The 26,714-nt window shown below is 45.7% G+C and overlaps 1 long non-coding RNA gene across 1 annotated transcript in view; it reads left to right on the top strand.

Annotated features, from left to right (window-relative positions):
- Nucleotides 1–26,476, top strand: part of LOC139804183 (uncharacterized) — a 43,282-nt gene extending 16,806 nt beyond the window's left edge. Inside the window, exons 2-6 of the long non-coding RNA XR_011729298.1 lie at nt 7,255–7,360; nt 10,278–10,362; nt 12,842–12,961; nt 23,801–23,913; nt 26,327–26,476. This is a non-coding gene — a long non-coding RNA (uncharacterized lncRNA). The remainder of the gene's footprint in view (nt 1–7,254; nt 7,361–10,277; nt 10,363–12,841; nt 12,962–23,800; nt 23,914–26,326) is intronic.
- The last annotated feature ends 238 nt before the right edge of the window (nt 26,477–26,714 follow it).

Genomic DNA, 26,714 nt, shown 5'->3' with positions numbered 1-26,714 from the left:
ATAAATTCAGCTTTATTGGAGTGCCAGCACCTCCTCCCTGATGTTGTTCCCTCTGTATGTGTGTGATGGGAAGAGCTGAGACCTGCCCAGCTCATTTCATGTGGTACAGAGTGAATCTCTCCAGCCTGCCCAGGGGAAGAAGAGCAGATCAGCACTGAGAGAAAGGTTTTTGGGGGGGCAAAGCAGCAAGAAATCATGTGTAGCTTATATTAGCACTGCATGCAGATTTCTCTGAGTTCATTACTTGCTCCCAGCCTGCTAGCCTGGTATCACCAGTGCTCAGGCTCTCAAAGAACTCCCCACTGCACCCCTTTTGGGCTGTTTTTGTGGAGGGTGATGCTAGAGGACTGGCAGTGTATTGGTAGAGATCTGGGAGGGGAGGGTGAGGGTTAAAGCTTGGATCTTATCAAATTCATTCTTCTGACAGCTGAAGGAAAGAGAAAAAAAACCCTCTCCTCTTCTGCACAGCTAAAAAAAGCCAAATAAAGAAGAGAACAGATTGATTTCACCTTTAGGGGAGTAGAGGGCAGCTGTGCATGGGCTGCTGGCTGTGCGTGGCCCCGGGCTCGGCATGAGGGCACCGAGCACACGCGTGTGCACACAAACCCCCCTGCTGGGTGCCCATCACATGCCTGGAGCCATGTGAGGGTGGATCTGGCAGGGTGCAGGAGACATTCGCCCACGCAGCTCTCATTAGTTGTCTGGAAAAGGGAAGGAAACAAAGATGACTGGAGAAGCCCCAGCCCTCCTTTCTGTCTGTCTCCCAGAGCCCTGCAGAGGGGGGATGTAGAGGGAGGGGGCAGAGACAAGAAAAGCTTTTGGGTGGATTAATGAGGGTATAGTGAGCTATAGTGATGAATTTTTCATCTGGCCTGAAGTGTAATTGTAGTGCAGGGATTAGTGCTCTGGGGAGTTGGCTGGCTGTTGCTCTCGGGTGTTTTTTAGCTGTTGCTGCACGGGGGGTGAAGGCAAAAGTTGGTTGTGCTGTGCTTTGGGGGCAGCAGGCAAAGGAAAGGTGTCTGGTGTGGCCTTTGGGGGGGGAAGGATTTTGAACATCCCAGGGTCCAGCTTTCTGCTGCTGCTCTGGATCCCAGCTCCAAGCTGTCTCTGGGGCTTTCAGCAGGGACAGCTCTGCACCAGGACACTGCTGTCCCCACCACTCCGGAGCTGCCAGGGCTCAGGGAGTGTGGGGGGTGGAGGCAAAGGCCCCGCTGCCTTCCTCCCTCCCCTGTTTTCTGTCACAGCCACGGCTGGATGTGAATAGGGATCCCCAGGGAGTGTGGGACACAAGGATGGTCCCTGGGAGTCTTTCTGAGGATCCTGCAGGGCTGGCTTCACCCCCCACCAGTACCTAATGAGCATTTATAATCAGGAAAGAGGAGATGCTACGAGCAGGAAGCAGCTTGCTGAAATGCCATCTCCTCATAATCTGGGCATATGTATATGAGTGGAAAGTGTTTTGCAGTGCCTCCCTCCTGGCAGCTCTTCAGTCTCGCTCAGAAATCCACACCATAAACTCAGAGAAGTTTACAGGGATTCAGTCTGCATTTACAGATCAACCCATTTCTCTGCTTTGCAACCTCGCAGCTTCCAAATCTCCTCCCTCCCATAAAAGCACAGTGTACTGAGCAAGGGCTCAGAGCTGAAAGGGAAAAGCTGGGTGGTGGGGATTTTTTATTATTTATTTAATTTAATCCAACTTATAGCCAGCCCATGGGAAATCCTGTTAAAAGATCAGTGTGGATTTTCTGACTTGAGGGAAATGTTACATCTCAGCCAGAGAGTCCTTTGGATCATTGAGCTTCAGGAGGACAGGACTGCTGCAAAGATCTCAGAACAGAAAGGCAGACAGGATGCATACCCATCGATCCATTAGCCCAATTATTTATTTTCTTATTACTTTTCAAAGAAAAAAAGGAAAAAAAAATCTTTCCAGTGCACTGAAAATATGTGCTGCTTGCAGTTCCTGCTTTTCATCTTGTTCTTTCCTTTCCTTCATGTTGTTCTTTCCTTCTTATTTATCTTTTCTTTGCTGCTATCGAAACAACTTCAATTCCTCAGTAGCTGCTCCCTTCGTCTCTTCTTTGCCCACCCTGGTGCACGTGGTGGGATGGAACAGGGGTGATTTATGTGCACAGACAAGCAGTGGCAGACACAAACAGAGGGCACTGTGTCACCCCCACCTGCTGAAGGTGGCTTCTGCCCTGTCCCCTGCCCTGTCTTTGGCCTCATGATGTGGGGCCACCTCCCATACCCAGGACAACACCTTTGCCAGGTCATTGTGCAGATCCCATTGCCAGCCCTGCTATCAGATAGGAACCAAAATGCTTTTCCCAGGCATCCAGGGAACATCCCTTGCTTTCCACCCAGGGCCCCACAAAGCTAAAATTAGCAGTGTTTCCCTCTACAAAGCAAGTAATTAGTTCAGAAGAGGGCAGAAGGAGAAGCGTGAAGGGAAAGGGAGCTCCCCTTATGAAATATTTACCTCCTCAGCCTCAGCAAGAGCCTCCTGAGAAATTTTGGAGAACGGACTAATTAAGCTCTGAGTTCTGCTGCTGTTTCCTGTGTCTCCTGCTCTCCTCTTCACTCATCCTTTATTCATGGGGCCCTTGCAGGACATAAGGGGATGTTTGTTTCCTAAGGGGCTTTTTATCCCTTTGTTCTTGCACAAGGAGGGAAAACACTGTTAAATCTAACAGAAGGAACTCTTCTTAAAAGATGTGCAAAATAATATTTTTAGATTATTTTTTTTAATATGTGTGTGCATATGTTTAGATCTTCATACACATTCCTGAAAATCAAGTGAGTCTTCCTTGTGTGGACCTACAGTTCCCTGTGAGTCCTTTTCCTGCTCTTTACCCTAGACATACCTTCCTCTTTTTAACTTAAGGAATTCCTTTCTAGTGACACCACAGCTCAGTGATAGAGGATCAGTTTCAAAATGAAACACGTGGGGCTAAGGAAGTATCCAGCAGGGTCTTATTTGACTGAGACTCTTTCTGCTGTCAGAACCCAGTAATTGTTTTATAAAAGTCGAATTTGCTAGAAGGGCTTAATGCATTTTTTAGTAGGACTGAGTAATAAAGTAATTGGAGATTTATTGCTCTTCTTAGCACCAGGGGAAAGATGCACCATTCCACTTGGGACCACTTAAGCATATAGTGTTTTAAAGGACACAGTGGAGTAGCACAGATTGATTAATATTTAGAGAAGTGTTGATTCACCTCCCTTTTTCTTTGTTTCATGTGCACTTGGGGGAAGAAGTGGAAGTGTGGATCTGCAATGCTTTGCCCACAGCCTTTAGGGACAGACATCTGGCCTGGCTCTCCCTGATTACCCAGAGCCTTTGTGGCAACCCCAAGCAAATGACCTACTCTCTTCACAGCCCCTTGGCACTCGGGCACATGTTTTTGTCTCCAGTGTAATGTGAAGCGAAAGACTGCTCTGAATTTCTTCTTATAGTGAGCAAGCTGCTGAAATAATATTGCCTGGCAAGCCATTATGTATTTTTTATTACTGAGATAGTAAAATATTGAAATGACTTCCGACAGAAAGAGAAGAGCAAAGGAAAACACCCAGGAGAACTTATTTTATCTCAGAGGCTTTAGCTGAATGGTGTAAAACATTTTTGTGGTAAAAGAAAGATGATTTATTTTGCTCTAATGATCATCTGTACTGTAAAAGAAAGGCTCCTTCAAAAAGCTTTCCCTTTCCCCTGTTTACCTGCCATCACGTATTTGGGGTTTTTTGCTGCACAGGTGATTCTCAATGTTAGTTTTATTTTTTCCTCTCCATATTTTATTTTCTTACCACTTACCACTTGCCTAAAATCCTGTTTGTTTATGTGACTGACTCTGCAGTGGTTTTACATCCCCCAAGAGAGCAGGGGAAGGTGGCCATGAGCCTGGCAAGCTCATTAGCAAACCCGAGCCTGGTCTTTGCCAGACAAGCCAGAGCCCTGTGGGCACCATGGGATCTTGCCAGAGCTGAAGGTGGCAGAATCTGCTCCTGCTGTGCCCAGGAGCCAGTCCCCTCCTTTGCTCCATCACACAGACAAAGCCTCTGGACAGTATGTTCACTTGGGGTTGATTTTTGTAGTGTTCAACAAACTTCCCAGTGAATGGGGTTTGCTGGCTGGTGACAGTTCCTTAACAAGATTTCATTGTTTCCTGAAGAATCCTGGAGGTTTGCTGTAAATTAGCAAATGAGTCTTGCAAAAGAGCCAATTACTCCTATGCCAAGGAGATTCATCCAACAAGATGGGTCAGGGTAGACACATGCACAAGCCCCCTGGTTTTCAGGAGCTGATGGAACCATGCTGGGTTTAATAAGAATGATGACAACCATTCTGCAAGGTCCCATTTCCTCTCCCTGTGCAGTGACCAACAATTTGGGGCTGCAGCTTTTCTAGGCTGGCTCAGAATGGTGGGGAGACCAGAGACAGTGAAACTTAGTCCCATAATGAGCCACCCAGCTCTTGCCAGGGACCTCAAGAGGACACCTGGATGGGGTGGTGGGTGCTCCTTGCCCAGTGTCCACCCCTGGGAGCTGTGCTGAGCTCTGCTTCTGTTTCAGGGCTCTGGCAGAGCTCATGTCTCTCACACATTTTTAAGAGGGCAGCTGTCCCTCTGTTGCTGAGCAGCCCCCTCTTGCTAAGGCGAAGTGATTGCATTTCATACCTTCCCAGCTCTAATTTGCACTTCTTTGGGGAAGATGATAGGACAAGTTACATCAGAGCAGCTGCTGCCTCCCCAGGGTCTAAAGGGAAAATTAAAGAAAAACCTCTGTACTGATCTTAAATCGTTTTAGTGCTCTCCAAGTGCCTGGCTGCCCTCTCAAAAGGCTGCATGTTTGTGGCCACAGAAATGGGGATGTTTTTGGGGATATGGTTCTGGTACATGCCCCCAGATGAGGGACTTTGAGAATATCACCTCTTCAGTTTGTTCCAGCCTGGTACCCCAAAGTACCTGGGGCCACCTTCTGAAGCAGCAAAGCTCCTGCTGGGGAGGAGACAGAGAGTTGAAGGACATTTTTTTTTCCTGACCAGACTCCCTGCAGAGGTGACTGTCCCTCCCTAACTGAGGGAACAGCCTGGTCCCTGTGGCTGGGTCAGGGTTTGCCCATCTGCTCAGATGTCATCAGCTCAGAAGCTGTTTCAGTCTCACCATCCCACCTCCAGAGCAAATAGCAATCCCACAGATGGGTTTCTTAGCAGCCTGGTAAGGGTGAGTACCTCCAGGACTGGAAAAACCAACCCCTGTGGTGAAATCATACAGGAAAAGAAAGATGTGCTGACTGTTTAAGAATATAAACAACACAGAGCAAGTGAAACCACAACCATTGTTTTGAGGAATTTCTGAAGATTTTAGAAATTATTTTCCATTCTATTTTATTTCCCAGCATGCTGGAGCACACTGCTGACAGGCTGGAGGGAAACCATAGGGTGCACACGTGATCAGGATTCCCTTGCTGTATTTCTTTTTTTTTTTTTTTTTTTTTTTATGAAATGCCACACATTAAAACTTGCCTGTTCACTGTGTTAAAGCCCGTCTCAGCGTTTCCATAGAAACCAGCTGGCTGCTCCTTACAGCATGAGGATTCCCAGGCTGACCTCATCAGCATCTCCCTCCGTGGTGTCTCTCCCCCTCTCCAGTCACGTTGCTGTCTCTGTCTCTGGATCCACTACTCACCTGTAATCCCCTCTTCCATCCCCTGCCAGATGGTTCCCCCCCCCATCACCCCAATTATCTGAGAGTGGAAAAGGGTTCACAAGACAAAAGGGCCATGTCAGACCACATAAGGCTGGGGTTTGCAGAAATGCACTGTCACTGTGGCAGGAATAATTCATATTTCCTTTCTTCCTCTGACAGGTTTTTTGCCATTTACTTCATGCTGAAGGAAAACTGCTCTCTTAAAATGCTCCAGGGTTACCATTTCAATATTCCACTGGAGGATTCATGTACACACATGATATGACCAATAAAAAGAGAATCCCCTTGACTACATTTGACTGCCAAGCATAAAACCTCCACGTTTTGCAAGCACACTGCCTCCTAATTTGCAAGCATCTGCATCCATCCCAGCACACCTGCTCCTGCCAGGGCTCTGCATGTGGCTTGGAGACCTCTGCAGCAGCCCCCCCAAACTGCCAGCTGCCCCCTCAGCACCCTGCACCTCTCCAGGAACTCTTCTTGGTTACTTTCCCCTCATGTTATTTCAGCACAACTCACTGGTTCCCAGCTTTGGGCAATGTTTTTGCCCCAGTAACCAAATGGTTCACTCCCACGAGCCTTGGGGCACAGCAGACCCTTTCCTCTTTTCCATCTCTTGCTAGGAAGAAAGACGGGCTGAGAGCTGAAGGAGCATGGAGCAGACCATGCATCCAGCATCCCTACATCCAGCATCCCTACATCCAGCATCCCAGGGGAGGCAGGGACCTGAGCTTTGTGTCTGTGCACTGTGCCTCAGCCCTCCATCCCTTCTTGGTTCATCTTGCAAAGCCCCAAAGCACAGTGGGGGCTGCAGTCCTGGAGCTTCATCCCCCCAGGGTGTCCTTGTTTCCTTGACCTGGACACCAAGGAATCAGGGGATCTGAAAGCACTCCAGACATGCACTCAAAATGCAGATTTTAGGATATTTTAGGTTATCTGCTCCTGCCCATCCTTGGCACAACAGGCATGGCCAAACTTGCAGCTCAGAAGCCATCACCTTCCAGGGCCAGTGTCACTCACTGTTGTTGCCTTTGCCTTCTTCAGGACTTTCATCTGCTTATTCTCAACCAGCTGGGGTTGCTAAAGATGGCTGCAGAGTGCAAGGTGAGGGGCAGCATCCCCTTTGCAACTGATTAACAGGATCATGGTCACCTGAGCACTTGGTCAGACTTTGGAGCCTGGCTGGAGAACCAGATGAATAAAATCAGCTATATTTAGAGACACAAAATATCTCTTCAGCACATCCATTCACCCTGGTTTCTTCAAAAAGGATGTGGAACCTCTCAGCCCCATTTCCAGGCTCGTTGTGTCTGCTGAGCTGATTTGCCACATTCTTGAATTAATGTTCCCAATTTGACAACCCCCATCTCTCCCTTAGATCCTTCAACCTCCACACCTGTACCCAGAGCCAGGACACTTCCTCTCACTTCTGCCCTCACCAGGTGCCCATGGTTAGCAGTTGTCAGTGTCTCCAGGTTCCTCTCCTATAAAAGGAGAGGATAAAGGGCCTTTTAAAGGGCTTTGTCCTTCTCTTTTCCTGCAGGCTGGTGTGCACTCTATGGTGTCCTCAGCACCCTGAGCTTTGCTCCAGGCAAACTGTGTTAGGATGGAGAGAACTGGCAGCAAGGAGAGGATGTCCAGGGAGAAAGGTAAGAGGGAATTCTGGAGGGATGCTAAGGAGCTTGGATCAGCATTTTTTCAGCTATTGAAGTGTTGGGATTTGAGTTAATGTTTGGCAACTGATGTTTGGGTTTTACCTTTCTTAAACCAAGCATAAGGTGGAAATGAAACTTGGGTGAGTGTCAGGAGTAGGTGGGTAGTGTGCTCCTTTTTGTGTCTCTGGGTGCCCACCAACCTTTTTTGGGGTTGTTTCTGGTAGTGAAAGAGTAAGAATTATCTTTACCTATTAATCAACTATATTGAGAGAATGGATGAAAAGGGGTATAACAATAAAGCAAGGGAGAATATAAACACCTGAAAAAGTGGGGTGTACTTTGGAAACCTTTGGAGAATTAGCACCTTTTCACCTTTTCTTATCCTAATTAAGGAAGCAACACTGAAAGCTGCTGGTTGTTTTTTGGGTGCTCTGTGCTACCATAGAGCTGGCAGAAAGTATTGGACAGGTGCACAAATGCACTCTGAGATCAATATTCAAGTGAGTAATTGCCAGAAGATATTCAAATGACCTTCCAGGCTGAGGAGCACTTTGGATGATGAAGCCAGCCAGCAAGGACAGTTAATATGGACTGGTTGATAGAGTAGACTTAGTTGTCTTAACTGTGGTGAATTATTACTGCTGTGGGGGAGTAGAACTGTGCAAATAGAAGAAAAGAAATAGATGGGCAGCCAAGGTATCCAGGCAGAGGAGAAAAATGGAATTCAAGAAGTGAAAGGGAAGTTTGCAGGGAGATGACTTGTCTCATGGGGTAAATATATATCTAGGTGATATATTTGAGCTGTATTTTGGGGGATCAGCTTAACTCTAGAAACATCAGTGGTGTTTCCAACGATGTGGAAGAAGATTTAAGAGGGCATAAAAGAGTTGGCCTGAAAAGAAAGGACAGGACTTGAAACTTCAGACTTTAAATACCTCAGCTGTGAGGTAAAAGTAAGCAAATTGGGAAAGCAGCTCTTAATAATCAAGTGGTAAACTAGAAATAAAGCTGCTTCCTCTGCTGTGATTTAAGGTTGCTTTAGCATTCCCTGCTGTAGTAGGGCTTGTATGTGCCTGGTGTAATAAAGGAAAACTCCCTCCCAGGTTGCACAGGGAGGAACACGTGCTGGGTGGCTCTGTGGAAGCCAGCTCTTTTAAATGGAGAAATCCTGAGTTCATAACAACTGAGCAATAAATAAAAGGCATTCTACACAGGAGTCCTTTTTTCAAGGAAGAGAAATGCAGATCATCTCCTTTATCTTGCCTTCTGGCTGCCCTGCAACTTATGATGATGCCCTGGGAGCTGAGAGCCACCATGACCTGCAGAGGAGCACAACCTGTGTCCCCTGAATCACCTTTCAAAGGGGGGCTGTGGGGTCACTGAGCAGCTGAGCCCAGCCCTCTGCCTTCCTGCTCAGCCTCTGCAGAGCTTGACCTGACCTGTGTCACTTGAAAGTCCCTTGACTTTTCAGAAATAAATTGAATTTCTTTTTTTCCCCTCCCCTGTGCAGCAAACCCAGCTGTGGAAATCCTGAAAAAAAAAAAAAAAAAAAGAGCATCTTGTCACATCTGTGTGCATGGAAGCTCTTGGAAATGCTCTCTTCAGTATGCTGTGGGGTCTAATAGGCAGGAACAGCCAAATACACTTTGCCCACATTTTACCAACTGTGCTGGATCCAAATATTCCAGCCTAGTGCCAGTTTGCTCTTGGATTTCACATCTGCCAGAATCTTGATGCACAACACCCACAAGCAGAATGTTAGATTAAAAAAAAAAAAAAAGGTGTTTGCATCAAACATTAGGTTTGCATCCCACCAGCCAGCAGTTTTGTTCTTGCAAAAATCCCTGGGCAGTGGAAACTGCTCACCAGCTGACTTCCCAGAACTGTGGCCACACTTCTGTAGACTCTGGAAACCCATTCTGATGCCCTGCACCTTGCATCACCTCTAAAATCTGGTGACATCCTGTGCTGAGTCCTGATGGCTGCAGGAACTGGGGGACAGATTCCTCTAGCCTGAAGCTGTGGTTTGTAAGGTGATGGATTTATGGAATGCAGACCTTAGGTTCTTATCCCATTTTTAACCTGAATCTATCCATACAGAGCTCTCCTGACCTAAATCTGGGTGTGATTTGAGGCTGCTTTCAGCCAGAGCCCTGGCTCCAGCCACCTGCTTGCTTTACAGCCATGTGGAAATCAGGATCCATGGATTAATTGTCCTGCAGATTTTCCTTTCACAAAGGACAGGCAGGTTGTAACACCCTCCCATTCCTCTCTGCCCTGTCTGGTGCTCAGTTAATGACCTTTTTAATGTATTGCTCCCTCAGCATTGAGTCTCACAGCTTACTTAAACACAATATATTTTCTTTCCACTTTAAGCAACTGTGATCTTATTTGTGAAACCAAATTGATCTACCAAATCCCTTTTGCCTCTGAAGAAGGGATGCACAGAAGATACTCATGGATTACAAACCAGAGAGATTCAGACCTTCCTGGGCTGGGATGGAAATGCCTCCCCAGGCTGGCAAGGGGAGAGAATCCAAGCACAAGCTGAATAGGAAAAGAAATCAGGACTTGCCAGGCACAAGTTGCTCAACATCATCATATTTCAATATTTATAGAATGCTGTCACCTCTCAAATGTAAAATTGAGCTTTTATCTCTGTATGTGCAGATGTACTCACTCCATAGGAGAATGTTCAGTCTCCTTCATTATTTCCCTTGTAATCAAAGTTCAGTCTTTAAGAGTTTGTCTCCATTTTCCTTCTCACATAATAATTTTCCAGTATACAAAGTCCCAGCAAGGCACCCCAAAAGCACTGCATTTTGGAGGTATAGGTTCCATCTCATATCCTCAGAGACTCATACCTTTGCTTTCCAGAGCCCAAATGATACCTTTTTTTTTTTCTTCACAGATCTACCACAGTTTAATGAGAATTTCCACCTGAGAATCTGAGTTTCTGAAAATTACAGTTTCCAAAACTGGGACTACAGGGGAAAGTAAGTCTGGCAGGAAAAAAAATCTCACCTTATTGTGCTCTAATCATCATTTCTGCAAATGCTGTCTTCAGGGATGCCTTTAAAAGCTGAAAAGGGCCCTATTTCTCCCCCCAGGTAACCTCACTAAACCCAGAAAAGCTTCACCACTGGAAAAGCATTGTAAGCCTGAAGTGCAATAGGCACCACCCACCCCAAATCCACTTACCTGCCTACTGATAAGGAACCCAATGTTGTTCCTTCAGCCAAAGATTATTGTAATTTTTATGCAAAATTATGCAGATCTGCCCACTACACTTTGTGATGTGAAAGATGTATCTCAGCTTAATTATTTACCCTGTGAAAACACATTTCACTCCAGGCAGATGGCTGCTGGCTGGGACAATTTCTCATTTTCTGGCAACCTCAAGACCTATAGGGACTGACTGCTGTACCATATAGCTTATGCTATGGCTGCTCAGCCCCAATCAATCTTCCCTTGCAGGAACTGATCTGACTTTTAATAGCATCCTTGTCCTTGTTTTATCAGGGACTGTCAACAGCCTAAAGAAATGCCTTCATAAATAGTGATACATACATACTGAAACCCTTTATTTACCACACTTGGTGCACTTGCTGAGCTGTTCATCATCTAATGTTACTGGTGTTGCATGGCAACCAGTGTTTAAACCAGTGTTTAACCAGTGTGAGTCAGCTCTTTGCTGATTCAAAGAGCCTCTGTACTTTAAAAGGTTTGGTGTATTTATTTGACAGCCTCTAGCTTCACTGGGTCCTTTTTCATTTTTATGAGTAGCTGGCTTTTATAATCATTATGAAAACAATTTAATTTTGGTTTCCATAAAGCTGGGCATTTAGTAATTTTTTTTTTATTATCATTACTACTGTGGAAAAAAGATTTGGGCCTGTCAACAGAGAGGACTCAGGATGTTTTTTACTTTCCAGGTGTGTTTTACATCCCCCATCGCTGCATAATATCCATCAATGGAGGCACCAACCCTGTTTGTTGAGCTGCTGTCTCATACAGGTGTTACTTTTGTGCTGGGGTGGTGCAGGCTCTCTGGGATGCTTTCTGCTTTGTAGCCAGGTTGGAGACACTGCAGGAGAGAGCCAGACCTCTGCTCCTCTTTGGTTGCCCCAAATGGAAACGGTTTTCTGTTTGGTTCAGAACAGAAAGACCTCATCCCAGTGGCTCTTGGCATAAAACCAGAATTAGTTAAACCCAGGATAGCTTTAGGGGGGTTGAGTGCAGGATTTTTACCATAGTAAAAGCACCACTCAGCTCCCCAACCCCCAGAACTCCTGAGAGATGAAACAAGGGCTGATCAGTCACCAATACTTAGTTCATGGCAGTAGAAAGTTAATTAACAGCCACAGGTTGTGTGTTTTGGTCTTTAGTTTATTTTATTCATGGGGTATTTTATGGCAGAACTTCAAAAAGGAATAAAAAATAGAAGGAGAAAAGATGCTGGAAGTTGTGGCAACTGGGAATCTGGGTTCACAGCTGGCCTTTTCAGGCACTGTCAAGGCATGTTTTGCCTCCTGCTGCCAGCTTGATGCCTTGTCAAAGGATGCCATGTTTAATTAATATTGTGTGCAAAGGTTGCTGCAGAGGACATTGTGAGTTTCACTTATTAAAAGGAGATCAGTTTTTTAAAGCAGGTATCTTTTAATTAAAAAAAAAGTTACCCTCCTGTTCCCTGCAGGTGCTCCATTTGTGGGGATTTTAGGGCAGCTGAATGCTGTGGAGTTTTCTACTGATAGTGCTTTGTTTTGTTTTTTTTCCCGATTCACCCCCAGGTGCTTTTGTTCCACTGAGCTGAAGGGAGACTCTGCCCATGGGAAACACCTCCCACTGCCTCAGCTCTCAACCAACACCATCTTTGATGTAACCCCCAAAGCAGCCACGTGATGCTGGGGGGCCAAGGCCTTTTTTCCCTTACCTGAGTGCTTGGTAGTGATTTTAGCATCACCAGCAGTGAAAAATGATAGAATGGTTTGGGTTGGAAAGGGTCATCAAGTCCAGCCCCCAGCATTGAGGGACATTGAGAGCAGGTTGCTTGCTGAGGCTGAGCCTCTCAGCCCTTCTCTTGCCTGCTGCAGTTCAAGATTCCTGGTGAGACAGAAGGGAATCTCCCATCCAGTGGTCCCTGCCTTGCAAATCAGTTTTTCCAGCATGAAGAGATGCCTTAGAAAACCAGACCATGCCCTGAAAAAGAGAAGCCTCTGCTCCCCATCCGTGGCCACCAAATTCCCAGCTCCTTGGTGACAAATTGTACAGCTGCCCAAAATAGCCTGGGCACCTCCTTGGCTCCAGCAAAGGAAGAGCTCTTGACTTATTTTCCCTTCAAGTTGATGAGGTGGGTGGAGCAGCATAATATTTAGAGCACTTTTCCAGGGAGTTGATCATAGTTATAACACTCTGCAGGTTGTTTTCTACAGTTTTCATTCAAAAGGGTTTTGAAATAATTTTTTTTTCCTTCAGCCTAATCAGTGGTACATGGCCTGATACTCTGAGGCAGCAACATCAATAAAGAAGAGAGGAACCTGGAGGTCAGGAATCCATGAAGCAAGCCTCATCTTTATTTTCCTCTTCAGATGCACTGTAAGTAGGCATTTTTTGAAAGAAGGACTGACTTTTAATTGTGCTGCAAGGTAACACACAGCACCTTTGCATCCTACATACACCTTGACAATACTTCTTGTAAATCACATGAAAGCACTCAAGCAAATGAAAAGGTTGCTATAGGCAACCTCCTTTTGACATTGCAACATGAACTGCAGGACTCTGAGTGGATTAGGGATTCCCTACTCATTAACTGACCATAATGGCAAAGAGGCACCAGCAGTTAAAATTAAGGAACTGAGCTGAACTTGGCCTTAAAATAGAACTAAAAAAAAATTATCACAAGTTTTAGATACTGCAAATCAGAAAAGAATTGTGTGAGAACAAGAATTGCTTCTATAGAATGTGATGGAATGAATAGGAGCAGTAATTGAATTAATATATTCCAATAAAGGTGTAATTGATTCTCAGAAATATAAATAATAATCTTCTAATCTACCTTACTTGTGTTAACTTCCAGGAAGACAATATTAACAAACCTTTCTAGCAGGTAGACTTGGTCAGGTTGTTATTCCTCCTAATAAATAACTTGCTTTAGAATAAATAAATTCAATTTAAAAAAATTAATTCTTCCACTTGAGTTAATCCTCAAAAGTTAACCAAATTCTGCCAAATCTATAAAGCAAGCTACAGTCTCTTATTGGAGTGAAACAAGGGATGACATTTGTCATGGATGTGTTTTCTGATGTCCCTGGGAAAGCTTTCTTTTTATCAAGTTATAAACTTGAGGAAAATTGCTGTTTTCATACACTTGGTAAAGACTCCCAAGAACATTGTAGAGAAGCTCCTGAAGAATGAGCCTGGCTGGAAGTCTGCAGGTGGCCAAGAAATTTCAAGCCTGGGTTATAAGATGAAGCCAGGCAGCAGAAGGGACAGGACTGAACCTTGTCTCTGCCATACAGCTTCTGGGCACAGCCCAAAAACTCTTCATACCCACAAGGTATTTGCAATTTAATTTATATTTGCATGATGTCCAGAGATTTCTTTTCCCATCAGTTTGCAAAATTGGTTTTACACACCTTGGAGGAGCAGGGGAAACCACCTGCCTGGGCTTGTTGTGGAGCTGCTGATTTCTTTTTTTTTTTTTTTTATTTTTTAAGATTCTTTTGTGGGCAGCTGGAAGCACAGCACTGCTGTATCTCTTGAAGATACTAAACTCTTCCCTTTTGAATCCACATCTAGAGCTGCTGCCAACAAAAAAAGACAAAACTCATAAACCAGATTTCCAAAAGTTTTTATAAGCTAATAACAAAACCCACACTCGCTCCATTTTTCCCTCTTCATCTTTCTAATTAAAATGTAAAAATAATCTTACTGGAAGTAAAACTGGGATTTTTTTTTTATATATATTTTTTTCCCTTGCCTGGGATCAATCTGGAATAAGGACACCCACAGTCGTTTTTCATTTTATGCTAATTGCTAAATCAGCTTATTATTAGCTGCCCCTAGCTTTAATTAGAAGGTTTTCAAGGAGGTGGTGAGGGCAGTGCTGAATGATGCTGGGGAGACCTTGCCCATAATGTGGGGTTCAGGGTCAGCCTTTGAGAGTACTGAACTTGCCCAACAATCATCCTAATGGCCTGTAGCTTTCAGGACTAGTTAAGAACAACTCTCTCTATTTCTTTAAAAAAATCAGACCAAACTATATTTGGGGAGAGTTTTACTGCAATGAGTGAAAATTCTCACACACAGATCTTTTTCTAAAGCAATTATTTGCATAGGGTGAGACTGTAAAAGCCTTTTCTTGGTAGTCTGCTGTTAGCACAGGTGGTTTTTACTGCTGTTTTTTACTGCTGTAATTTGCTTGAAGAGTGAATTTGTTTCAGAATGATCATAATCATGGACCACAACCTGGGTCCATCCCTTATGGGCTCAACTTGCTCACTTTCTCTCATTAGCCACAATAATTATTCCATGGGATTTAATGTGAATATTTGCCAGCTGAGGTGTGGAAGGGATTGTAGGCAGGGTGGAAGAATCTGGTTCTTCTTTTCCCCAGGTTTTTTCTTAACTCTGTATCATGAAAAGCCTCTGAAGAATGAGAAATTAATATTTCTAGCTGATTTTGATTTTGGTGAGGATGAGAAGAAAAGAGAAGGCTGGCTGGATAGCCAAAGCAACTAAGGTTGAGAAAGGTAAACATTTTGAAAATATCCTCATCAAACTGAGGAAACAAAAAAGCCAGAAATGCTGTTTACAGGGAAAATAAATGGGTTTGGTCAATTTCAGCAAGAATGAGATAAAGTGGACATCATGCAGCTTTCCAGTTTTCACCTTTCTTGGGATAAATTTTGCTAGAAAAAAAAAACCTGGAAGGGCAGTGAGTTCACATGTGCCTTGTTTTACAGACAGCACCCAGAAATGCCCAATTTTCCTTTATCTTTTCCTGCTTTGAGGGCATCCCTGGGCATGAGCTCCTGAGGTGGAACCATCCTTGGCTGCACAGAGCTCATCTTAATCATCTGCCACCACGTTTCCCTGGGACCTGCTAATGAAAGGCAGAGAGAAAACCCCCATCCTGGTCAAATCCCTGTAATGAAAGATGACTCTGCTAATGTGCACTGCCACCCATTTCCTGACTGCCAGCAGCCTCACACAACACAGCACTTGGCAGCACTCTATTAACTGTTACTTCTTCAAATTGGGCAGCAAAGGGACTTGTCACTTCCATTCCTTCCTGGCTGCAGTATTTGCTTTATAATCCCATCAAAGAAGGGAGGCAATTTTTATGTTATTCTGTTGAATAAATTCTGTTGAATTATTCTGCTGCTGACCCTGGGTTTCCAGCAGCTTTAGGACAAGGTGGAAGAGGGAGGACTGAGGTGGGTGCAGCAATTCCCATGTGTGGCACTGACTGAAAATGTGACATCATGCCATATGAAATGATGTCATGCTTTTTCTAATTTGAAGCTCCCTGTCCACCTCATGGTTGGAGGGGAAAGAGGTGGGACTGGTGTACACAAGCCAGCTATGTATCTGCAATGAGCCCAGCTTTGAAAATAATTCTTTTAATTAAAGCCTGAGGAATGCTTGTCCCTCTGCAATCACTGGCAAAGAGCCTGGGAATAGGCAGCTCCTCAGCATGCAGCTCTGAAGCCTGATTCCTGCTCTGCAATGTTTGGAAGCCTCTATTTGGAGTTTGGTTGGCCTTGCTTGTTGGTTTCTTGATCTTCTGCCCTGTCCATGACTTTGCCACTGAGAATGAAACCTCTCCCACTGCTGGAAGGAAGTTTGTCACTTCATTGCAAGTGGAGAAGCTCTCCTTAGAGTCAGGCTGAGAGAATTGGGGCTGTTCAGCCTGGTGATGAAAAGGCTCCAGGGGGACCTTAGAGCATCTTCCAGTGCTTGAAGGGGCTCCAGGAAAGATGAGGAGGGACTTTGGACAAGAGCATGGAGTGATGGGAGAAGGGTTGTTTTTAAGCTGAAAAAAAGGGAAGGTTTAGATAAGAACTTAGAAGGAAATTCTTTGCTGTGAGGGTGCTGAGCCCCTGGTTGCCCCGAGAAGCTGTGGCTGCCCCATCCCTGGCAGTGTTGCCCCAGGTTGGATGGAGCTTGGAGCACCCTGGGCTGCTGGGAGGTGTCCCTGCCCATGGCAGGGGGTTGGAATGAGATGTTTGGGTTAGAAGGAATATAAAAATTCCAGTTTGGAATTCTATCAAGCTGCATCATCCCAGAGTTCTCCAGGAGCAGGGCTCTGTTAGGAGGCAGAGCAGCTCCCAAGCCCTGGGTGCTCCCCAAGGCCCCCATGGCATCACATGCAGGAGCCAAGGAACTGCTTCCTCCTCCTGTGACCTGCCCCTATAGAATCCTAGAATGGGCTGGGTTGGAAGGGACCTCAGAGCTCATCAAGTCCAACCCTTGATCCACTCCCCCCGTGGTTCCCAGCCCATGGCACTGAGTGCCACATCCAGGCTCTTTTGAAATATCTCCAGGGATGGAGAATCCACCCCTTCCCTGGGCAGCCCATTCCAATGGCTGATCACCCTCTCCAGAAAGAAATTCTTTCTAATGTCCAACCTAAACCTCCCCTGGCACAACTTGAGACCTCTTGTGCCCTCTTGTCTTGCTGAGCGTTGCCTGGGAAAAGAGACCAACCCCCCCCTGGCTCCAACCTCCTTTCAGGGAGTTGTAGAGAGTGATGAGGTCTCCCCTGAGCCTCCTCTTCTCCAGCCTCAACACCCCCAGCTCCCTCAGCCTCTCCTCATAGGATCTGTGCTCCAGTCCCTTCCCCAGCCCAGTTGCCTCCTTTGGACCTGCTCCAGCACCTCGATCTCCTTCCTGAGCTGAGGAGCCCAGAACTGGACACAGGACTCAAGCTGTGACCTCACCAGGGCTGAGCAGAGAGCAAACCCTGAGCAAACCCACCCCCTGCCCATGTGTGGGCTGGTGTGTTTCCCCATGCTGGGGGCTGCAGTCAGCCTCTGATACCTGCACATTTCTCTGACAAAGAAAACAATGGAAATGCTTTTAGTTCCTCTGCCTGACCCATTATTGCATGAAACAGCACTGACAGGAGCACAGCTCAGCTCCAGCAGCCCACTGCCTAAACAAATCCATGACCAGAATGTGTTGTCCATCAAGACCACCCCCTAAAACCCAATTTCCTGGTTTTTCTTCAATGCCAAGGCTATTGTAGGGAGAAAGCTGCAACAAAAACCCTTCCCTGACCTGTCTAACTGGGGAGATGTTGCAAAGTTTATTATTTAAAAGGAAAAGGAACAGTGCCAGGCAAAAAGCTGGGTGGTGGGATTGTGGGGGACAGACTTCAAGGAGGGCTGAAACTGTAATCCCTGTGCTAGGACTAAATGAGAATCTCTCTGTTATTTTCTGGTTTGGTGGCTGAAAATGGAGAAAACAATAATTCCTCTGTCATTGACATTTCCTGCTAATGAATTCATGTTTCTCCTGTGGAAGGTGGTAGGTGTTCTGTGTGCAAGTAGCATTTGGTAAGGATGAACACTCAGACAAGACTTGAACCCATCCTCAGAGGAGGGAGTTTGGAAAGCTGGAGCACAACACAAGTTCTCACACAGCTCTGGCTAGAAATACCTCTTCTGCTTTTGTTCTGTTCACTGGTGGGAGCTGGAAGTGCCAAAATGCCCAAGAAAAAGTTGGTTTTATGACCCCTCCAAGCCTGCCAGATGTACTGAGCAGGAGGAACTTGCTAGCAAAGCTGTTTACATCTGATTTCCAACCTGCTTTTGTAAATTCAGGTGGTGAAAGCAACATTGAAAGAGCAGCCTGGCAACTTTGGGTGCTCAGCTGTCACCAAGAGAGAGAGGGGACAGCCTGAAATATCTGAGTGGCAAGAGCAGAGACTGAAACACCCAGCAGTCCCCTCTGCTGGCACAGTGCAGACCAGGAGATCCCCATTCACCCCTGGGCAGGGGAGAGGAGGAGACATCCAGCAAAGCAAAGTCTATTTGCCCTCACTTTTCCACATTGGATGGGACTGCAGAAGACTTTAGGGCTGCTCCAACCTTCCTGTGCTGTAGGGATGCCAAAGGGCCCCAGGAGCAGCACTCCCCACAACCTCCCTTTCTAGTTTGCAGTGTAAATGCCTTTGTCTGCACTCATCATCCAAACTCCCCATGAATGGAGAGAATTAGGCACCCAAGAGGGTGATTCATCTGGTCCTTATGGAGTTGTCTAAAATAGGTCAGTGAATCATGCTCTAAAAATGCCTTTTTCTCCTCCAGACTAGCAAGGGAGTTATAAGGATGAGCTCAGAGGTTGAGGCTGTGGACATCTAAGCATGCTTTTCTCATCCTACTTCTCTATTTGGTTTTTTTGTTTGCTTGTTAGTTTTTTGGGGGGGCTGGCCCAGGGAAGGCTTTTCAGAGGCTTGCTGGGAAGGAACAGCTTTGCTACAAAGCTCACAGGTTTAATGAAAGGTCCTGGTATCCCCTGGGTACCTCCAGCCAGCCTCAGGGACAGTGACAACTTCCTACGAGGCCACTGTGGCTCAGTGGTGCATCTTGAGACTTTCTTCAACAGCACACCAAAGTCTCTCCTAGGGATGGTGTCTTGGATTTGCAAAGAGTGAGTAAGAGCACCCAGAAAACTTACGGTTGGTCCAATTCTCTCCAGGTGCTGTTGGCTGGAGCTGCATGGCCTGAGGGAAGTGGGTGAATCATGGGATAATCTTCTGCCTCCAGACACACACATATGGGGTGACAGCTTTAGTTCTGACCAAGCCTGACCTCCACCAAGCTGGAGAAAGGCTCATTCCTTGGTCAGCAGTTTTCTTCCAATGCCAAGGAGACTCAGAATCCAGGCAGCTGCTCCTCAGCTCCCTTCCATTCTCGGATCACAATCCCCATTTATCTCAGCATGAGAATGTGCTGTGCAGATCGCTCCCAGCTTCACCAGCTCCCTCTAATGAGTTGCTCAGGAAGGGTGGAGATGTGTCAGCCCTTTCCACAAATAAGAATGGCTGCAGGCATTGTAAACAAACAGGAATTATCTGCTTACAGCCCCCTTGCTCCAGCCTTTCTGGAAAGCAGTGGCTTTGGCTCTTCTGATGGTGCCACCTCACAGCTGAGACTCTGCAGCCTCAGGGATATGATCATCAGCTCAGAGATATCACCTGCAGGCTGGCACCTACCTGGCTCTGGATTTCACCTTCCTACTTTTCTGAAGCCAACCAGGGATCACTTCATCTCTTGAGGTCCAGATTAAAACCAAGCAACCAAAACTTTCCAGAAAAGGTCCAATTGGATAAAGTTGTTGGGCGAGAAGTCACAGAGTTCAGCTCAGTCACTTTTATTCCACTCAAAGCATGTGGTGACAGCTGAGAATCTGCCCTGGATCACTGAATATTTTACAGAAAGCTCCCAGAAGGAGATCTCAGCCCTCTGGGAAGACAGCAGAACCCAAAATCATTCTTAGAGGGGAGAAGCCAGGAGGAAATCCTGCCAGATGCGATTCCTGACATCGCTATGCAGACTCAGGATGCTGCAATGTTTTGGATAATCACAGGAATTTGGAGCTGAGCACGGATTTGGTGCCAAATGTGTTGTGCAGGACGGGGGAACAGAATCCAGGGCTTTCCCTGAGGATCATTTCTCCCAGAGCAGAGTCCTGGTATGTACCTTGTCCATGGCAGATCCTTCGTGAGACTCAGGAAAAGTGTGAACTTGACATCGCTTCAGTGCTTCATTTTCACAGAATACACAGTATTGTTTAACAGTGAGAAAAAACCTCCTAGAAAGAGAAAAGGGCTTGAAATCTTCTTCTGTCTGACTATGAATTCAGTGTCATCTATAAAATAACACCCTTGTCAATCGGGAGCTGTGTTATAGACACAAACCTGATGTCAAATCCAAGCGTGAGAAGAAGGCTGCTGAATGACAGATTGTGTGGAACACATCCAGAACTGGGGTTTAAAATACAGTTGGCCAGACATTGGATTCAGCAGCATTTAGAGATGAACTCACCATTTAAAGTTTCAGGTTTCAGTTAGAAGGAAAAGAATGTGCTCTGCTACCCAGATGGAGGTTTTCTTTGAAAAGATGGCATTAACTTTTAAATGTTGCCACCCGCCAGTGATACAGCCACACACCTACACAGGGGAGCAGACAAAGCAGCTCCCAGCAAGCCACTTCAAGGGGACGTGGAATTCCTTCACACAAAAAAAGACCAAACCCAAACCACCAAATCCCAGAGAACCTCAAGAAAGCAACTGGGAACATAACCTGCACCAAAATTCAGCAGTAACCCCACATTTCCTAAGGCAGAGAAGGAAAGGGGAGGAATAAACCCAGTGCAATCCTCAAATCAGGGCTTCCTACCAGGAAAAAAAACCCAAAAACAAACCAGTCACATAAAATCCTTACTGTGAGCTGGGTAAAACATTGAGAAGTGAAAAAGGCAGATGCTGCCTTCAGCTGCAGGGAGGTACAACCAGGGGAGAGGAGAACAAAGTGTTGCTTCCAATCAATACAGCAATGGAGGAAGACTCCAGCCTGGAGCACACGTGGCCAAGTTTCACCATTAATAAGGGCTGTGTTAAAGGGCTTTTCCAGGAAGCAGCAATGTGTGTTGCCCTCTAGATGACAGCACCACCACCTTACAGTCTGTTCTCTAGAGAGATGCTCCTTTTTCTCATGCTGGCTTTTGTCATCCCCCCCCCTCCTCTGGCACTGGTGTTTTGCATCCTTTGCCCTGGAAATTAAGTTTTAATATGGATTCATAAGGTGGGTTTGTTGTGCTGGTTTAGTGCTAATGCATTGCTCAGGGTCTAGTTGAGAATAAACCTGGAAAAAAATCAGCTGGCACGTCAGTGTTATGCACTAAGTACCACTATTGTTTGCAAATAGAGGTGTCTCCTTAGATTTAAAATGACAGCTCATTCCTCTCTGTTAAACACCAATTGAGATTATTAAAACCATCTATTGAGGCTTCAGCATCTCTCCTGTAAAATGTTCATCAGTCCCAGCTCATTAGGACTGGAAAGAGCAGATATATTTTTAATAATCAATTGGCATTTAAAATACCGGTTAGACAGAAATTAAACTTAAATGTCACAAATAAATCAACTTTGCATGTAAAGTGTTAATTGAATAAGAACCTTCAAGGCTTTGAAATATTCTTCACTCAATTCCCCTTTGAATCAAGGTGTGTCCCACAACAACTGTGAGTTGAGATGCTCACTCTTTCCACTTGGGCTGTTTTCACAGCCAATGAAACTGCCACACTCCAAGAATTCAGGGCTATTAATTAAATCCCTAATCAAAGTCTTGACACTGCAATTTGCCAGGCAGGCTTGGTTGGCTCCAAACTCTGAGCATCTTGTGCAGGCACCGTGCAGCTGTTGGGTTACACACTGGTGGGCATGTGACTGCACCACTGCTTCAGCCCAAGGCCTGGAAAATCAGGACTGTAAATCTTTTATTTCCCCCAGGTCATTGCTGACCCACTGCTGATAGGATGTGACAATTGAACAAGGATATAATGGAAAAGAGAATGGGGAGGAGGCAGGCATTCTCGTGGGATCAGCACAGATCCAGAGGGGAATCCTCTCCACTCCCAGCACTAATTGCTACCCCTGTCTGCAGTGAAGGGAGAGAAACTTCCCACAGGAGGGCACTTGTCCTCTTCATGGTGGAGCCAGCTTTTCCAAGCCAGTTTTCACCCATTTCACTGGAAAAGGACCTCAGTTTTCTTCTGCCTGAAGGTTTCCACACTTGCAGTGGGGAAAGAGAAGGTGTTAAAAGTCTCTTTTTCCTCCAGGAGTTTTCCACAACATTTTAGCCAAAGAAACTCCTGAGCTCTGTGCGTTTGCTCTGTGTTTCAGTGGTTTAGGTGGTGCATGCAGAAAGCCACCTCAATTCTCAATGCATTGAATTGTTCTGCAGCTCCTCTCCAGCCAGATTTTACCTCCCTTCCCTTGTGAATATGGATCAACATCCCTCACTAGCTCTTCTCCTTATCAGAATAATCTCTCCTATGCCTAGCTGGAAGGCAAGCAGGCAACAGCGGTTCTTTTTTCTACTGCTCCACTTCATGTTTGAGTCTGCTCAGCCCAAGTGGATGGAACATTTGGAAGATTAGGAAAACGTGACACAGTTTCATGTTTCTTGAAGGAGGCAACTTGGAGGCCAAGCTTCAAATAAAATCTTGGGGCTCACCTATGAGTAGGTAACAGTTGCAGAATCTCAAACATCACCATTTCTTCTCAGTCTCTCAGGATTTGTCCAGCTCTGCAGGAGCCAGAGATACAAATTGCATCTTCTGGGATTTCCTGCCCAAAAGGTCCCAGTTTCCCCATGCAGGACTCTTTATTCACCATTACAATTAGCAGAAAAGGGCAGAAAACACAGCAGCCCACTTGAAGTGCTACACCAAAAGCCAGGGGCCTGGCTGCCTCTTTTGATTCTCCTATTGTTATTTTATAATCCTCTGGCAAAAAAGCTGACATGGAGCCATAAGCCATGATCTATCTGGAGAGAAGGATTGGAGGTTGCATCCTTCAAACTGAAGAAATCAATTGAGATTCATCGGGTGCCTTGCTGCCCTGCTTTCTTTTTATTGTTCTTTTTATCATTGTCACACTTTTTTGAAAGCTTCCTGGAAATTAGAGCTAGAAAAGGCCTATTAAGACCTCCAGCCTCTCTCACCAGATGGAGATCAGGAATGGGTTTAGTTCAGCTGGTTTGAGAGGTGCAAGCAGCAAAGTTCCCACTATTTTTTCAATGCTGTGCTGAGCACCAGTCCTTCACTCCACAGCATCTCACTTATTCCCCCTGTGCCCCTAAGGACAAACTCAACAAGAGATCAATATCCTCAACCCCTTGAGCAAGCAGGTGTCTTGCTGGAGAGCAAGATGGAGGTGTGAGATTTTGCAGGAGGAGAAGGAAGATTTGGGGACTGTAGTTTCTGAAGGAGCTGCTGTTGAGCAGAAATCTCTGCCTGGCTGGACAGTTTCCACCCAAACTGTTTTTGGGGTGCAGGCACTTTTCTCACTGGAGAAAGAATTTGTTGCCAGCTGTGTTGGAAGCCCATGGGCCCTCCAAAGCACATCAAGCTCTTAACCCCTGGTTGGGTCTAAGTGAGGAATTAGGCAGCAGAATACACTCATTTTTTCAACAGGCTTCATTTGGCAAGCAAGCAGTTAACAAAGCATAAAATACTGAAAAAAAGAGAGGGTAATGCCCTGCTTGCAAAACACTGCCATATGCCAGGTGTCCCCTGGCTGATAAGGCTGCAGATACATTCTGGTAGAGCTGCCCTGTTTTTCTCAGGTGAAACCCGTAAGGTTGGTTTAAATGAGAAAATTTTTGCATTTTATATAAATTTTTTTTTTTCATTTAACAGCGTGCAGGTCCTGCTCAGTTGCTAAGCAACATCCCCACCAGGCCCTGGGTTTCCTTCCTCCTACAAATGGGAAACAACAACAACAAAAATCCCTCAGTGTTCACCCAGATGAGGTAAAATCCTATGATGTAGTGATCATTATGATCACCATACACATCCTTCCCTGGCAAGACTTGGTCCTGCTGAGAAAGGAACAAGATATGTAACTCCCATCACCATTTGCTGCCAGCAGCAAAAGGAGAAGAAATCTCTGATGGGGAAAACACTGTAAGAGGTACCTGGAAATAGCACAAACATCTTCAGCAGGAGTAGAAGTCAACATAGACACCCATGTGCAACTGTCCAGTGAGAACCAGACTGGTGTAATTAGTGTGTAACATCATAGGAGGCTTGGTTTGGCTTGAAAAGATTTTTATAGCAAACTGCAAGGCACCAGGGGGGGTTTCTGGGATTTCTTGAATGCTGCTTTTTTGTACCTTGGCATTGAAGGATGGGATCTGTGTTACCTTCACTGCTCTGTTTCTTGGAGATGTGTTTGGTTTTGCAAACTCCCTGCACAGTATTTCAGCTGTTTATTGCCTGTACAAACTTCACACGGTTCCAACAGAGTTTGCTTGCTTTGGATTATTATTTTTTAAGTAAAAATTATAGCCGTGAGCAAAAAACTCCAAGTTTTATCATCTAATATTTCTAATGACAAAGAGAGCAGAGTTGCAACAGCTCAGGAACATCTTCCCATGACTTTAGCTGTCAGATTCATTTCTGAAGGGGCTCTTTGTTTTGAGGAGCCTCCTTTCCACTGCAGTCATCTCCAAAGATCTGCAGCTTCCATTGTCTTTGAGCAAAGGAACAATTTTGAACCCCTCCAGCTCCAGAGCAGACCTCTCCAGGCAACCTTCAGGCACCCAAAATTGGAAGGTGGAGTGCCCAGATGTCTTTATTACTTTGCATCTACCTGTGCAAATGTTAGAAGGGGAAAAGACTTGTAGAAATACCAGATAGATTTGCATGGCTTTGGAAAGCTTCCTGGTTAATTAGCAGGACTTAAGGCCAATTAAGCTGAAGATGAATGATATCTTTTCTTTTTATGTGATGGAGCATCCCACCCAGCACTGCCACCCTGCCTTGCTTTAGACCTTTGGCCATTTTTTCCCAAAACCAGCAGCTCTGTGAAGAAGAGAACATCTCGAGGACCCTGCAGGGAGTTGAGGGTTGCACATCCCAATAGTGGGGGGGGGGAAAGGCAATTTGCACCCCATCCTCACACCAGCACAAGGTGAGAGGGAGGTAGAAGGGAAGAAGCACCCTTTTAACTCAGGGATTTCAAAATTAAACGATTTACACACCCAAACACAGCCTTATCATGGTGTCTGCTGGGTGGCAAACACATCCCTGCTGCAAAGAAACAGCCCTGCAAAAAAGAAAAAGCAAAAATAAGAGTGAAAGTGGAAAGCTGGCAATGAGGATTTTTTGTGCTATCCTGCAGAAGATGAAATCTTTGAGGAGTGCCTTGGATGGAGCTGTTTTCTCAGGGAAAGGAGGTGAAGTCAGGCTCAGCTGGAAGCATTAACTGGTGGCAGGCAGCAGTGCTGGGGCTGCAGACCCTTTTGGGGTGGGGTTGCAGGTGGGTGGGTGGCTCTGGGCTCTGCCAGTGAAGCCATCTGCATCCCACCAGTGGGAATGCTCTTCCCAGACTGCCCACAGGGATGTGGGAAAGGCTCCTGTGCTGCTGCTTCTTTCCCCAAATAATCCTGGTCAAGGAAGTCTGAAAGTATCCAGCCAGCTGGAGACAGAGCCTGCACTGTACCAAGCCTAGTTGATATTAAACTTTATTTTTCCCCAAACTGGGCCATTTAATACCCTGATTAGTTACTAGACATATTATTTTTATTAAGATAATAACGTATTATTACTCATACCATAGCCAGTGGGGCAAGGTGCTGGGCTGAGTTCCTCTTTGACATGCATGAATGATTTCTTTGTTTTTTATAACACACTGGTAAGATTAGGCTAATAGACAGAAAACACATCCAGATTGTCTAAAAGCTGCAGATACCATGAGGTTATTAATGCTCATCATTTCTTTTAATGATTTTAATCAATTTTACTCAGTGGCAGTTTCAATAAGTGGTGCTGCTTGCCCACCCCCCACTCCTCCCCATCACTTGGGATTGTTGCCAGTGACTCCATTACTTCCAGGTCCCTCTCAGCCAGCCTGCCTCAGGAGTGAGGATGCTCTTGAGATAAGGACAGGGAGCTGCCATCTGTATGGCAGGAAGCTGTTAGCAGCTCATCATTTAATAACAGACATGGTCTGCAGACACCCAGCCAAGGCTGGCAGGTTCCCCCCAGCCCAGGAATGCAAGGAGGGCAAACTCAATCTCCTTTAAGGTTCTTGTAAAACAAGCTTTTATAGAATGTTAGAAAAATAAAATTCCATAAAGTGTAAGGACAATAAGAAAATCAATGTAGGGTTTTTTGTTTGTTTTTTTTTCCTAAACAAATATTTTCCTGCCTGTCTTGCAGCTGAGATATTGCAATTTTATCTTCTTGCATGTGGTCAGAGAGTGGTGCTGAACAGGAACAGATGGGCAATATATGCAAATGGCTCCAATGAAATGGAGACTAACGAGTTTGTGCTGACCCAGGAATCCTCCCACAGACCCAGGAATCCTCCCACAGACCCAGGAATCCTCGCACAGGAAGGTGCAGGGGTGGCAGGGCACCTGTGCTGCTGCCTGCAGCCTCTGTGCAACTCCATGGGACCCAATGAGTTCCTGGCCCAGTCACTGAGCTGCTCCAGATGCAGTGAGGACCCTCCCAGATGAAAACCCAAATGAGATGTTTGTGTTTCTGGGGCCTGTGGATGTTCTGTCACCACTCCCAGCATGTGCCAACCACAGACTTGTAACAC

The sequence above is a fragment of the Heliangelus exortis genome, chromosome 17 (genome assembly GCF_036169615.1).
Source record: "Heliangelus exortis chromosome 17, bHelExo1.hap1, whole genome shotgun sequence".
NCBI classification, from domain to species: Eukaryota; Metazoa; Chordata; class Aves; order Apodiformes; family Trochilidae; genus Heliangelus; species Heliangelus exortis.
This window is presented reverse-complemented; position numbering and strand designations above follow the sequence as displayed.